This window comes from Labrus bergylta, chromosome 19, assembly GCF_963930695.1.
Source record: "Labrus bergylta chromosome 19, fLabBer1.1, whole genome shotgun sequence".
NCBI classification, from domain to species: Eukaryota; Metazoa; Chordata; class Actinopteri; order Labriformes; family Labridae; genus Labrus; species Labrus bergylta.
The window spans coordinates 20133935-20149842 of record NC_089213.1 but is presented as its reverse complement, the minus strand read 5'-3'; the positions used below and the strand labels follow the sequence as shown (position 1 = coordinate 20149842).

Here is a 15908-nt window from a genome sequence, read left to right as displayed (position 1 = left end):
AAGAAAATATATTCTGGATAAACCACAAGACGTGCAACGGTGATTATGAGTCAAGAGTATTCTTTACTTTAAGATTAAAATTAGAAACATCCACTCCGTGCAACATTTTACAATGTAACAAATCCTCCTGAAAGATGGTATTTTAATCTTTTTTACTGTGTACATCTTTAATATTTACAGTCTGTGTACATCACAGGACTACATACTGGATGCAAAGGATTTTCTTGAACATTCACAGAGTTTGCAATTCCTTGAGATCCCCAGAAGAGGGTGCTGTTTGGCCACAAGAGGAGTTACAGTAGATGAAGGTTTGGGACGAGAACTGATCAAACTGAAAAGTTTCAACAAAACAGAGATGCAGTGAATAAACATTGACAATATTGAAACATAGATTTTCTGCGCTAACAGACTGCTTTGTTTATGTATCACGTGGGAAATTAGATAAAATGTCAATACATTCAGTGAGCAAATGGGGGGGATATTTCAAGAATTATTTAAGCACCTTTTAGTTCAAAACAGTAAACAGTATTTGAGCGCTGATGATGGCGGTTCGGCTGCTCCCCATGTACGGAGGCTAGAGCCCTCCAAGCAGAGGTTCAAGCCCGACCAGTGGCTCCTTGTTAGAACAGCAGCCTCTGTTCATGGGGCATGCAAACTCACCACTAGGCCACTAGTGCCCCTTATTATCCCTGCATGGTAAATAAAATAGAAATATCTCCTTATAAGATCTGTATTTGAGCACATTAAACAAAAATGACATCATCAAATGTCTAATGACTATTTTTCCGTTGATGAAATTCCCTCTTCTCAGCTCTGCACTTTGATACTGGTTTCACAGTAAACTTAGAAGCTGTTCAATTCCCTTTTTCTCTGTGAGGGATGCAGGGTGGCGTTCATTCTGCTCAGGTGTACTTGAGCAAAAAAGCTAATGTCTTCCTGTCTGCTGCTCTACGAATGACCTCTGACCTTCCCATTTATTCTGTATTGTACAACTCTCCTCCTTCTAAATAAAATACTGTGTCTGTGTTGATTTGCAGTTGTATTTGTGTAAGTGTATTTTTAATGTGTGCACACTGTACATTGTTGGGTTACGTAAAGCCTTAAGCGTTTGTTAATCTCTCACCGTGCAGCTCCACTCATGCCTCGGCTGCAGTGGAAGATAAGTTGTCCTCTGTGTCTCCTGCAGCTTTAAATAAGTTTCCTTTAATCCACAAACTTTGACTTACAGGAAGCAGGGGCTAGATTTAAGAGAGAACACACACACAATTGTTTTGTTTTGTGCTGCAGCTGAACTTCACTAAGAAAACCTCAAAACATTGAAACAGAAAACTGTAGTCATCCGAACAGAATCACAGTCCTGCAGTTTAATGCTTCAAAGGGAAAAAGCGTAATTCTTATGTCTGACTTTCCTAGTAAATGATAACTAAACAAATGACAAAATTACACAGGAAGATAAGATTTGCACATTTTTATGTTGGTCAATAATTGCGTAATCACAAAGACATCAACAGTTAAGGTTGTCTATTAGGACATTGTGACTTACTGACTCCTGAGCTTGGTCTTGTCTCCCAGCCTCAAGGTTATTTGTTCCAACTGAGGATGTCAATCTTTGAAGAATCTCTGAGAACTTAACAAATTTTATGCATAAATGATAAATTGAGCAACAATTAAAATAAGGAGGAAAAAACTATATTTATTAGGTTTTTGCACACTTAAAACTTTAGCTAGTCTAATTCACACTGACCTGCTGGTAACATCTCATATAACAACTGGTATTATGATTTGATTTCACCTTAAATCATTCAAGAGAGGAAAAGCTGAAAATTAAACAAATATGAGGAGATATTGAGTTTTTTTAAACTATGGGATGATGTAAGAGGAACTGACTCACATTTGTGACCAGTAATGAAGAAAATCAGATACAGGGTAACAGTGATGCTGATTTTATGAAATCATTTTCATAATAAAAAGTTCAATCATGACATTTAAGAATCATAATGAGACAGACTCCCTCAATGAAAAAACTTACAGAACAATACCATGAATTTAAAAATGACTGGTAACAGTGAAGATGAGCACTATGGCACAGAGGAATTAAATGTTTTAGAAGGCTTTGATAGCACTTGTGTTTTGCTTCTCCTTCAATCATTCAATTCAAAAGAAAATTGCAGTTCAGTAAAGATACATTTAATGACATCAAGGTGGCGTAGTATGTTATTGATTTGTCCTGCTGAGTTGTTCCTTACAAATATGTACAACTATTTACTGCCGCAGACATCAGTCCATTATATCTTTATAGTTTTGGTGTTCATGCATGTTATGACAGAACTGTAGAAGACCAACACGTCATCCTCCAGGGCAGGCAAAGTATTTGCAAATTGTTACATGCAGGGGATAATTCTTTTGACTGGCACTCTTAAATACGTCTTGACATCTGTCCGTGTTTTTCGGCTCGGTTCCTCCTCTAACAGGGCCTCAGAGGCCGAAGCTGGCAATCATTATAGATACTTATACAGAGAGAGAGGCAGAGGAAGATCCGAGCCCCCCCCCCAAGCTTTTAACCTTCCCCCTTTTGTGTGCTCTAATTGTCTTGTTGTTGTTGTAGTAAAGTTTATTTTGGGGCTTTTTATGCCTTTATTTAGAGATAGGACAGTGGATAGAGTCAGAAACAAAGTGGGGAATGACATGAGGTAAAGAAGGAACAGGGCAGATTCGAACCAGGACCGCCCTCCTGGAGGACTACAGCCTCCACACATAGGGCACACGCACCAACTACTATACTGTACAAGCCCCATTTTTCTTGTTGTTGTATGTTGTTAAAATTGTTGGCCGGACAAAAACTAACAATCATTAGGAATGCTGGAGAAGTCTCGAGAGTTTTTCACTCCTCCATGACGAATGTATTCTTCACACACTTTGTGTGACCAGCAGCCTGCAGTTTTCTTCATAAATGCAATAGTTGAAAAATTAACAATGGAAGGAATGTCCAAATCTTTTTAATATTTACAACTTTTAAGGCCAGTATGTCATAAAAAACACTGTTAATAACAATAACAGTAATAACAGTACAATAAAAATAAAATATAAAGGAACAATGACAACATGACTTATTTTTTCTTTCTCTTCTCTCTTTAACACACCCTCACACACACACACACACACACACACACACACACACACACACACACACACACACACACACACACACACACACACACACACACACGTGCGAAGTGCTACACAAAAGAACAGACAGAAAGAACAGAAATTGAAGAGAGATCAAAAAATAGGGGATAGTAATAAAATATTTTAAATGATACACACACACACACACACACGCACACGAAACATAGGACCTGCAGGTCTTTACCAATGAAGCATTGCTCAAATCTCATGAAAAAATAATACAAAAAGAAACTTAAGAATATAAATTTTACGGTAGATTAAGGAATAATTTAGCAGGTATAATATATGATCATTGTGATGTAAAAATAGGCTTACCTCAAATTAAGACTAAGCATAAAAGAGTGCATTTCAAACAAATGCCGTTTGTGTTGCATTGCCCTTTAAAAATAAATCTGCCTCTGTTGCCTACTTTGTATACCAACGCCAAGACCCCGCCCCTTTATGCAGATCTGCCCTGACGTCGGCGGAAGCTAGCGCTACGTCTCTTCTTCCGACAGATATCCCTTTAAAGGCGTATTTAAAGCCCTGGCTTCAGTTGCAGCAGCAGCAGCGGACAACCTATGCAACAAAAGCTTGCTGCAGAACCGGGCAACTGTCCGACCTCTTGAGCGGACAGAAACACGGAGCCGGCGGCTGACACGACCCGGCGAGGTGAGCTCGGTGTTCTAGCGTACACACCGGCGACGACAGGACGCGGATATCGAACATTTTCTGTGCACCGTTGATACTGTGCTCCGGCAAGCGCAATACACAGCATCTCAGGTTGCTGCTGCAGAGAGGAGCAGCAGCAGGAGGAGGAGGAGGAGGAGGAGGAGGAGGGGGAGGAGGCAGTTACAGTAGTTTCTGTAGGCCTGTTTCAAAAACAAAAAAGAGGGGAGGCTGGAGGTGACAGCCTGCGATAGGTTAGGATGTATAATGAGGTCTGACTGTTAAGTTGTATTTAGTAAGACGAATATGTCTCAATTGTTTTTTAAAATTGAAATCATGTATAGGATGTTTGAAAGCAGAATGGTGGCAGTTTCGGCATTGAGTGGTGTCCATTAGTAGAATTGGCTTCATTTGTTTATGCACTGCACGCTTGTTATAAACCAGGAAGGAGGAGTTTATAACAGAGGATAACACACCTGTGACTGTGGGAAGTTCAAAACAAAGCTGCGTGATAAATGCGTTTGGATTGTGGGCTTGTCAATTTAATTAAAGTCAAGATGCACAGGAGTGTCCTGCTCTTAAATAAATATCCTGTTGTCATTGTAATTGGCTGTTGCTGTATCCAAATGTCACCTGATTGTGGATGTGATGCCAGCTACCTGCAGTGGATTTAAGGGTGAACGTTTGTCAATCAGTGGACAGAAAATGTGTCATAAACAATTTTATTAGTTTATATTTTTGCTTTTTAACTTAGTGTTTTATGGTAACAAGTTGAAAATGTAGTTGTTTAGATGAGCAATTAGAGATGCCCCTTTCTGTTGTGCTTGTACATTTTTCAGAAGTAAGATTAAAGATAATGTTAATAGTGATTCATTGCAGTGGTCTAAATGTCGGTGCTCCTCTGACTTTTGCTTTCCAAACACATGAAGAAAACCTAATTTCATTGAGCTTAGGAGACAAGAACCTTCTCCAACCTTCTTTTGGTTTTTATTTTTCGGATTTATTTCAGATATCAAACACATTTCGGTGATTCTGAGTACAACTGTTGTTAATAATGAATATCTACTTTGGACTTCTTCGGCCGTTCATCCGTTTACTGATTCAAAGGGAGAGCAATTGCAGAGGCTTTTCTTGTTCTGCGCTTTTCTCATGTCTTCAACGTTTTGGTTTATTGTCTTGCTTGTTTATTCCAATGCATGTGTACTTATTTTAATGTTTAGTGTAATGCAACATTCTGTGTTTCTGTTTACATAGTGCTGCTTTGATGGGCTCATTTAAATGTCAAGTGTAAACAGGGTCTATTTGCTCTTTGTTTGTTTCAGGTACGACTGCAGGGCTAAAGATTGCAGCCTGGACTAAAACGAAGACGTCTCAACGACATTTATGAAGCTTTCAAGGCCTTTTGGTGAGTCTAAAATACACACACTCAATCTCTTAGGCAAGAGCAACCATCACTTTATTTAGTGCATTATAAAGGTTTTCTGTGTCTGTTGTTGGGTGTTTTGGTCAGCATCGCAAAGCTCCAAATATTAAAATAGTATGCATACACAAACACAGTCTTTACATTAAAAAAAAATAAAAATAAAATAAAGGTGTCAGCATTATGTTTTTCCCCATCATGTGGCCTTTGTGGGTTTGAGTTTTCATGGTTGAGACCTTCTGATTCAGCTGAAGTGAAAGCAATCGACTTCCTCTAGATGAAATGTTTGCTGAGTCAGCATCGTGTTATCGTGTCACACACACACACACACACTGCGCAAGTGTGTAGCCAGACAAGACTGGTCACATGCAGACAGTCACGTGAACAGATACTCACTCACACAGATGTAATGCAAATAGATCATACATCCTTTAATGTATACATTCACATGGAAAGACTACACTATTATTATGGAGACCATTGCTTTCAGAGCTGGATTATATAGAGTCTCTTAATCCATCCATAGAAAGAAACACACACACACACACACACACACACACACACACACACACACACACACAAGCAGTCTTTACATTAAGGATGGTTGAACTAGGACAAGATTAAGATCAGGAACTGAAATAAAACATGAAGGGGCACTTTGAAATGTATGTGTCAGACGTTGAATTGGGGCTCAGACACACACAAACACTAAGCCTACAAGGTCAGTCACTTTAAATATTCAAATGATCTTCAGCATGTTGTCAGGCTGCTGCTGAATGCTGTGCAGCAGGTTACTGACCATTACCCAGATTCGTTAGGTAATTGATTTCGACACTCCATGCAGGATCTTGAGAGTCTCAGTGAAAGCACACGCAAAAGATGGGTTCCTTTAAACAAGAAGGTATCTTGCTTTCAAGCCATTTTATTGTGCAACCTTGATATTTTTACAGAACTGATCAACAAAGGTCATGCAATTTCTCTCAATGACACTAAGTGAACATGGAGTTAAACTAAAATGAGTCTGTTGAAGTAATCCGAAAACCCCCATGGACGAAATTTGAACAACAACAGCACTGTTAAAGAAAAGGGGAAATTTTGGGGAGAAATTGAATTTTTTTTTTTCTTATCTGCAGTATAAAATGAGAAAATGTCCAACCCCTCATCTGTAACTAAGACAAAAGAGCCAGCACTAGATTGCCTTAGCTTAGCACAAATACGTGAAACTGTAGACTATATGTAAGTGGTTAAAGCTGCAGTGACATTCCCAAAAAATATTCAAACAACCAATCAGAGGCCTTCTTGGATTTTTGGAGCTAGTGCTAGAAACCTAAGGTCAAGTTTGGTGTCTCAATAGATGAGGTAAAATGTAGCAGGCACGTGCCAACAACAGCCATGACAGTCATGCTGTCACAAAACCACACCCTGCACTGATTTATTTAATGTAAAAGGAGGTTTAACACATACAAATAATGTCTGTACCAAATGTAAAGGTCATTTCTGTTATGAAGTTGGGCTTCTTGATTTGGCATTTTTAATCTATCAGGATTGAAGTTTTCTAAGCACAATGCAGCTCCCCCTTATGTTTAAAAACACACAATTTGGCTAAATTCACTTGAATTTGAAGCTCTCAGCATGTTTACATTTCTCTGTCCGTCACACAAACATACACACACACAACTAAACTGGCTTTGTATCCTGAATCCTGATCCTGTGTGTAGATAACCCACTTCCTTAGGAAAGAAAAGAGAGAACAGTTATGGTTTCCCACCTCTGATCATAGAGCAAGACTGTGTGTTTATGTGTGTGTGTTTGTCGTCTCACTTACATCGCTGCCATCAATAGCCCGCCTTATCTCTACCAGATACACACACACACACACACACACACACACACACACACACACACACACACACACACACACACACACACACAGCTGTTGCAGCTATAAATGCTGTTTGTTGTAGGGCACTGCATAATTCAAGTTTGGCAGAAAACATGACAGGTCAGTGGTCTGTACACATATTTCTTTTTAATGTTTTCTGGAGCCTAAAGACATTTGTGTTGGTATGTCTTGAAGTGTACAATACTGCATGCTTTGCTGGTTATTTTTCAAATGGTGCACGACTGTTATCAAAGAAAGTACGAGATGGCTGTGCTGTTTTTTGCCCTGACTTTGAGTTAGAGGAAACACACACACACACGCTACAACACTAGCATACATACAGATGTAACACCAGAGATTGTCAATAAAACAAAACACCTTCTAAAAATAGTCTGTCCACTTCAGCTGCCTGCTCACCTGTCGACTCTCCTCTTTTCCGTCTCTGTCTTTAAGACTTCTTCCTTTGTCTGTGTTCACGTCTCTTTGCCTCTTCATTTCTATAGTTTATTCCAGGTGTTTCAAACTCCATTGAGTTTCTAGCAGTAAGAAAAAAACTGAATCTTTAACAAAGGGGCTAATCTTGGCAGGAGGTGCAGTTAAAATGTTTTCCCCAATGTTTTAACAAGCCAACAGCACCTTTGATGTAAACTCTGTCTGTCTTCCTCTGCATATTTAGATCTCTCTTTCTCTGATAACTACCTCTTATAAGATAAACTCCATCTGTTGAAGATCATTTAAAGTGAGTAAAGGCTCTGAAACAGGTGCTAAATGACCTTGTTGTGAGATTGTTTTGTCAACCTTTAAGACGCATTAGCCAATATCAAGCATTAGTTCCAAAACTTCCCAGAACAAAAGGGAGCATTCAAAACTCCCTTTTTGCATTACAGAAGTAGCTTTCATCATAGTTTTCAGCTTTGACCTCTTTGACCACTAATGGTCGACATTACTCATGAATATTATAAAATTATATGGACATCTTTTCCTACAACCTTGTTTACAGTGGAATCTTTTTTATTCCTCCCCATCATTCACTGCTAAATTTGCAGCTAGAGATCAGCTGTGGTATAAGATTACTTAATGCCAGAAACAAGTGGCCAATATCAGACATTTAGTACTGTTGTATACTCTTGTAAAACTTCTTGTAAAAAGTCTACTTCTTGCTGTCAGAGGAGAACAATGAGCTGGCATTTGACCCCTTTTGTTTTTCTGCTGATTTAGGAGGTGTGAAATCCTGCTCAAAGATCACTTCATTATCTCAGAGAATAAAGAAGGAATGGAGCCAGATTTGCAAAGCCATGACCACTGACAAATCTTTACCTTTAAAATCACTCTCCAAGTGTGAATATGTGCAAAAGTAGCAGTAAATATGACTGCCCTGCTCAAGGTCACTGTATTATTTTTTCCCAGGCAGAGATTGCGACCAGCAGCCAGATGTTTTTTGCAGAGGTGCCATTGAACTTTTAAGCTATATTATAAATGCACCAAAACGTTATGGTGAAGGGGGACATATTTTTCCTTCGAGCCTGACTGAACTCGGATAGCGTGAAAAGCTTGAACAAATTTGGCCTCACCACACTTCTGAGCTGTCTGGCCTCCGCTGCCTGTGGCTGACTTTAATACCTCATCAGCGAGCTCTGTTCAGTAGTGAGACATCAACACTCAAAGCCAGCCAAACTGCAGAACGTCATCAGAGTTTCCATCTCAAAAGTTTTGCCCAAAGTCATTTCAAGTTTGAGATACAAAAATAAATTTTTGCTTGTAATGCAAGACATCTTATTTGGTTTTCATCCAATCACTGTTCCCATCTTCTCTGACTCATCCTGAGCCGTAAATGTCTGGGGACAAGCTGATGTCCCGCCTTCTAATTAAATAGCCAAGAGCTGAGTGGATGCCAGATATGACTGGCAGAGAGTCAGATTTGTTCATCCGGGGCATCTTGGTGTTATTTTTACCACATCATGATGCCTTTGATTTCAAATGCGTGTAGAGTAATAATGTAAATGAAATCCAATATCGTAGTTCTGTTACGTAAATTGTTATGTTTTTCATCACTAATCAAGCAGAGTGAGTACTTAAAATATAAAAGCACTTAATCACATTGATACAAAAACATACAGAATTAGCATATTATCATAAATGAACCTTGATTAACATTGTGGCCCTGGTTTACTTTTCATCTCCTCTGGTCTCTTGTACTAATTCGTACCTCCTTTTTGCCATTTCTATATAACCTTGACAAACTACTATAATGCATTGGGTTATCGAAAAAAAGAACACTTCTAAATGTAAAGATATGCAGTTTATATCACAGAAAGCAATGACAACCAACAAGTATTCAAATATCAGAAACTGAAACCACCGATTTCATGGTATGTTTGCTTAAAACCCTTAAGATCACAGATTATCAAAATTAGTTGGTAATTCATTCTCTGCTGTTTCAGTTTAAAGTAAACATGTTAAAAGGGCCGCACCGCCTCAGAAGGGCACTAAAGACAGACAGGTAGTCAGGTATCCAGGGTGAAAGAGGAGAGACGATCGCTGGCTGTGAGCCAGTAATGTCATTAACACTGTTAGTAATACTGCACTCTAAGTAATGGACACACACTGTGCCTGCTAGAGAAGAAGAACATGGCATCCTTTTACATATTTTTTAAGTTGATTTATTCCAAAAGCAGAAAATGTGACACTGTACAGATGCTTAGTTACACAACTGGTGGTCACAGTCAGTAAAAGTGGCATTAGGTTTACTGTCTGATGCCTCCGTCTGCAAACTGGAACAGCAGTTTTCATTCAAAACGTTTGTTCCTCTTTCTTACTTCCCGGCTCTGTTAGTCTTTTTATGAGGTTGTTTTGTCACTTTATGGGATCAAGTGTGGCCTCCCAAATTTTAATATGTGCACACTAATGATGCTTTGAAGCTCCAGGGTTTGATTTCAATAATACACCCAGTGATTTTAATTTTCCCTTCATGTTTGTTCGATGCTGTTGATTGTGAGATTTGATATCATCCATGAGTAATGAGTCACCAGAACATTCCTGGTGCCAGATTCAATCACAACATGATGCTGCAGATCGAAAATGTGTTTAGAAAGTAACCCCTACTTGAGTTTTATCTGAAGGTAGATTCAACACCTAATCTGCTATTTTTCTGACTGTTCCTTGGAACGTCAACAAAATAGCTGACATGACTCCTTGAAATACACATCCTTTTTCTTTGGTATGCCGAAACCGAAGCATCTTGGCTTTTTATAACGTAACCCTGGAAATTCCCTGATTGTTAAAGTTTAGGTGACATCATGTTTTTAATGTTTCAGTTCATGTTTTAATACTTAGCTTTGCATTAACAGTAAGATTGATACTAATGATACTGGCTCTTGTTTTGGGAAATAACATCAGTAGGAATAAAGCAAATTAACACAGATTGGTCTGGAATTAATCTGAAAATGGGTAGATTAACATAGAAGGGGTTAAGCAGGTACTGTTAATTACATGATAATGACAAATGTATTTCCTTATTTATTTAAAAGTAGGGACAGTGCACATTAGTGAACATAAACATGTAACTATGCCAGATTGTTGCCGTAGACTAAACTAACTGTAGTCCCTTGGCAGGTTGGTGGTACTACACATAAGTAATGACCAAACAACATCATAAACTGTACATTAGTTGAGAGAGACACATTTATACAAGCTTAAAACGTGGTTGTGTGATGTTGTTCTAACCAAACCAGGATAAAGTAACCTTCAGAGTAAAAGTGCTTGAAATGCATGCTACAGGGCATCAAGTGCTGGAGGATTAAAGTGCAAAAGTGCTGGAGTATTGCACATGATTATGAGATACTCATGTAGATTGCAAAATTGCCCTTGAAGCCTGAAACTTGAAAGTGCTGGTGTGATTGCACACCGCCCTATTGCTCCAAGTTTGCACATATAGACTATTGCACAGGGTTAGTACACATGCTGTGTTTGTGTACGCAGTATTGCACTAATTAAGAATAGATTTTTAGACATGGTCACAGATCTGGTTCGTTCTGAGCTACAGCTCCAGATGACCCTTGAGAGTGAGTAAGCTGTTCCAGAACGTGCTCCCTTTGAAGGACAAAACATTTTGACCAAACGTGGATGGTAAGGGCAACCTCTCAGTCACCTCTAAAAGTGACTCTAGTGGTTGTAGATGAAGAGATACTGATAGCTTTCTGTTTGATGTAATCATTTAGTGGGGGTGGAGCCTGCCAATTAAGGACTGTATTCATCCTACAGGCAGTTTTGAACTCTAAAGGAAGTTGTCAAAGTTTAATAGCTTGTACTTTAGAGGGATGTTACAATGGTGATATGAGAAGGGTTTGTTGTCTAATATTTCCAACGCTTTTCTTAATACAAAGATTGACTTGCTGTCTGTTTGTCATTATATGGCATATTTTAAGACATTTCTTTAAATAACCAATGGATGTAATGAATGCTTATGATCCTGTAACTTTTCAAAGTATCAGCTGTGTGTGAAATATGTGACTTGGTGGTAATGTCTAACTGAAATATTGGGTAATAAAATGTGGACAGTTCCAATTGGGAGGGAAGTCATTCCTATGACCTTAGCCTTCTGTATTGACATGAATGTCATCTACTCTATATTGATTTCTTGTCTTGTTGTTCTAGTTTATAGACTGTTGTCACCAAACAATGCTTACCAAAAATCCAGATTTTCTTTTTGTTGAGTCTGTTCATGCATGCCCTCAAGTTAATATGGTCCAAACCCCCACTGGCACACATCTACTGTTGTGTTGCCAATTTCCAGACAGACACTGTTTGTGTGCAGCGTATGGAGAATGTCTGCAGGAGTGTTAAGCTGGGAGTATGGTGAGATTTTTGGTCAGAGTTTGGTTTGTATCATAAACACAGCTAAACCTCTTCCATGTGTCAGTCCTCATTCCTCTCCTGCCCTGACAGAAAAACAACAAGGAGAGAAACAAAACAAAGGAATAAACTTTCATTGCTTGTCCTGTTGAAAAGTTTCTCAAACTTTCATTAGTTATGGGCGTGGTTTTTGTTTTTACCAGCTTGACAACAGGAAATTATAATGAACAAGATGTTCCTCTGTGGTAAAAGCAGAGCCAAAGAGTTACTTAAAATGTTACATATATCATAGCAAATATATGTATTTCTGTATCATCACTGCTGCAGGCCAGGTCATCTTTATTTAAATGAAATGCATATTTGATGATTTGTCTTATAATGTTGAAAATCAACACATTTTTGTGTTTGTTTGAGTGAGAGAGATGCAGGTCAAACCGTTTAGTGCTGTTGGTTTTAGTTGGTCTTTATCAGCATCGAGTGTGTGTGCGTGTGTGTGCGTGCGTGTGTGTGTTTGTGTGTGTGTAAACTTGACTGTGGAATATTCCATTTGTGGGCAGGGCTAAACCATCTTGAAGTCTTGTCCGTTCCTGAAGAGGTCTCTACATGCTGTAATATGTGCAATATGAGCCAATAATTTGGCTTGTTTTCAAACCTGCTGCTGCGGAGAACAATAACTCCACATTCGTGTTTAGCTGCTTTACATTGACTCATGTGGTGAGACGTGAGGGTGTTGTTTGGAGCTGACTTATCGACAGATTTAATGTTGTAATATCAATGAGAAAGAGGCATGTGAATGACTGTGTTTGTTCAAACGTATGAATAGAATAGAATAGAATGTCTTTATTGTCATTATACAATTGTACAACAAAATTATTTGGCTTCACCTTAAAGCATCCACAGCTAAAAACAACAAAAGAAGAAAATTTAAAAAAAAGGAACTCTCATTCAGGTAGGATGGGCAATGTATGGTAGGAGTTATTTACAGGTAGTAGCACACACGTATGGCTAGTAGAAAGAAAACCAAACAAACCCACACATATCAAGATACATAAAGGAGATTTGCATCGCACCCCTTTACCCCTATTTGAATTATTTTTATTTTATTTTATCCTGTTTTACCTTTTGTTTAAAGCCTAAAGAAGGAGGCTATCCAACACACACAGTCCCTCTGTTAGACAGGATGCAGGTGGTGGGGTGCAGTAATGTGATGTTTGGTAAGGGGTACTGTAGTCAAAGGGGGCACATAAGAGGTTGGAGTTGGTGAATTACATCCCTCTGTATGTGTGTGTGCGTGTGTGCGTGTGTGTGTGTGTGTGGTTATGTGGTGAGGACGACACACAGCCAGTAACGTGACTCTGGGGTAGAAGTAGGCCAAGGCTGCTTGTCAGCAACTTGTCAAAACCTCAATGTATGATCTCTCATCAAACAGTCAGACTTGCAGGAGGTAATACGGCTTTTAAACATCAAAGGTCTATGCTAATGCATGTTGGCATGCTTCAGTTTTTTATGAGAAAGCTTAAAGGTTAATAGATTTAACTTAAGCTTGTTTACACTAAATACAACATTGACATTAACTGTCTAGACTTGTTCAGATCAGAAGTCAGTGGATTCAAATACCAGTTTTTGCGTGTCTGGCCTCTATTTCAACACAGTTGAAGTTTATCATACTGTAATACTTTTGTAAATACAAGAGTATTTCTAAATACGTCTCTGGTCTCCACCTTGACTGAGTCTGAACAGACACTTTTCTAACCCAGCACATTGATGCTTATTTTGCTAAAGCTACAACATTAGCTAATGAAAGTATAATGCAGCATTAAAATGATCTAACGAGCAAAAGGACCAATAATCAGAACACTAAATCTAAGAGTCAGTGTCGTTTTGTCTTTTTGTTGGTTTAGCTAGCTGTGTTTTGTTTTTTGCTCTTGGTGTGAACTGACTTCTGCCTGTGAGTGATAACCAGCTAGCCTATTAGCCTGCTGTGCTAAAAATAAACACAAGGATGACTGGGCTATTAGTGGCTTCAGAGTCCTCTTCTGTCCTTTCGTGTCTTCAGCTTTGCTAGTGTTATGCTAGCTTGGCTAACAAATTTCTTGAAACCTAAGAATAGAGCTGAGCCACTTGCATTTTAAGCTTTGGGCCTCTTGACCTGAAGAAGACTTCAGGTGACATAACACGCTAACACCACCAGCACCATTTTCTTAAACAAAAGATTCTTGTTGATGTTGTTTACATTTTTCACCCTTGTCAGTATCAAAATAACAAACACAATGTGATACAATTGGCCACTCAGTATGGCTTCCAGTTGGCAAGTCTTTACTTTAATATTGTGCTAAAGTTAAGGTTGCTTGTTAGCTCTGTGTTGTTCTTCATCACCCTAAAATATATTGAATGATTTACCTTCTCAATTTACATTTCAACCTCTTTTTACTGTTGTTTCTGGCGGTTCAGTCCATTAGTGTCTAATTGCATTACAGGTGCTTCAAAATGCTTAAATCTACTTTATTAAAGTGCTTTTCCTTTTTGTATTTCATTTGTCACAACAAAGTGGTGACTTTAGGGTTCATGTTTTGCATAATGAAGTGCGGTATAGGCTGAATTTCAAAACCAGGTGGTTCACTTGTCATTATGGTGCTGGAGGTATACATGCCTCAATGTTATTTATTGCAAGTTGTCTTGTTAAAGTTGCTGAAGCTGTAGGGTGAAGGATTGAGCTGTCATGAACGAAAACACAGAAACATTGTGGGTGTTTGTCATTTAATCTGTCACGGTAGATTAAGTTTAAATCAAGCCAAGGCATTTAATTTGTTTTCAAGGAAAGGGTGAGATTGAAGGTGACGTCACAGGGGAAAAACCTCACAGGGGGGAGGTGTGCCTGAAGGTTTTATTACGTAGATGCATTTGTCTGTGAGTGTATATATTTGAACAGCAGGTATATTACATCACATACATACCAGCCAGTATATTAATATAAGCCCAGTGCTATGAGTAAGGGATTTGTTATTGATGCTTGTGCACGTTGATACACATGTGCTCCCCCCTGCCCTCTGCACTGCAGCAGCACTGCACCATAATTCACACATACAGTGTCTGTCTACCTCTCGCCCCTCTCTCTCTCTCTCGTACTTATCCATGCCATCTGCTTCCCAAAGCTGGGAATATGTTCATCTTTCAGTGGAATATCTTCCACAGCAAGGGAATGTTAAGTGTTAATGTGCATGTGTTGTTTTGCTGGGGAGTGTGTATATTTACATGTCTCTGTGGTTTTAGATGTCCCAGTAGTTTCTTATCTACTCTTATCTAGTCCAGCAGAGACTGGACTAGTCTCCAGCTGCTGGACTAGTGATGGAGGTTTAGAGGTCTGTATACCATCAGTATTACCTAATCCCACACATTGAGTTCCTCATTCACAAGCTGGGGATCAAACCCCTAAACCTCTGCTTATTGGGAGACAACCAACTCTACAGGAAATGTTTGGTTTTTCATCTCCTCGATGATCTGGATTGATAGTAGCCATTGATTGATCTATCCACCTGGCATTAAAACATTTCTTTGGTCTTCCAATAACAAGTGGACAGTGTTACGGCTGTATGTTTCCCTGTGCTTTGTGTTCCTTCTCCACTTCTGTTGTCTCCAGCCCAGGTGAAGCCACTAATTGCACAACGAGGTACACCTGGCCTCAGTGCTTAAAAGGCCAGTGCTGGCTGCAGAGAGGAGAGGCATTTTGAGTTGGGACTGCTGTGCTGCTCAGTCAGGGATTGTCTTTTGTTTCCCTTTTGATATTTGATATCATTTAGTGTGTCATATTGTAATAAATTCCTTTGTTTGGCTTTTGTTAAGGTGGTTAGTGTCTTTTAATGGGTCAAGGTATGGTTTGCTGTTAGCCCCGTAGGGCAGCATTATAGCTAGCTTGTAACAAAA

At 39.0% G+C, this 15908-nt stretch overlaps 1 protein-coding gene and 1 long non-coding RNA gene across 3 annotated transcripts in view; one reads left to right on the top strand and one right to left on the bottom strand.

Moving 5' to 3' along the window:
* Positions 1–196: 196 nt before the first annotated feature.
* On the bottom strand, positions 197–3497 carry LOC136177147 (uncharacterized). 2 transcript variants are annotated; one of them, XR_010664787.1, is made up of 4 exons: positions 1544–3427; positions 1124–1238; positions 503–689; positions 197–331 (listed from the first exon to the last, which is right to left on the bottom strand). It is a non-coding gene; the product is annotated as an uncharacterized lncRNA (long non-coding RNA). The 2 variants fall into 2 exon arrangements; XR_010664788.1 differs by lacking the exon at positions 503–689 and having other exon boundaries at positions 207–331; positions 1544–3497.
* A 186-nt stretch (positions 3498–3683) lies between these two features.
* Positions 3684–15908, top strand: part of LOC109984501 (solute carrier family 45 member 4) — a 53130-nt gene continuing 40905 nt past the window's right edge. The window contains exons 1-2 of the mRNA XM_020634685.3: positions 3684–3837; positions 5157–5239. The gene's annotated coding sequence lies outside the window, so the exon portion shown is untranslated. The remainder of the gene's footprint in view (positions 3838–5156; positions 5240–15908) is intronic.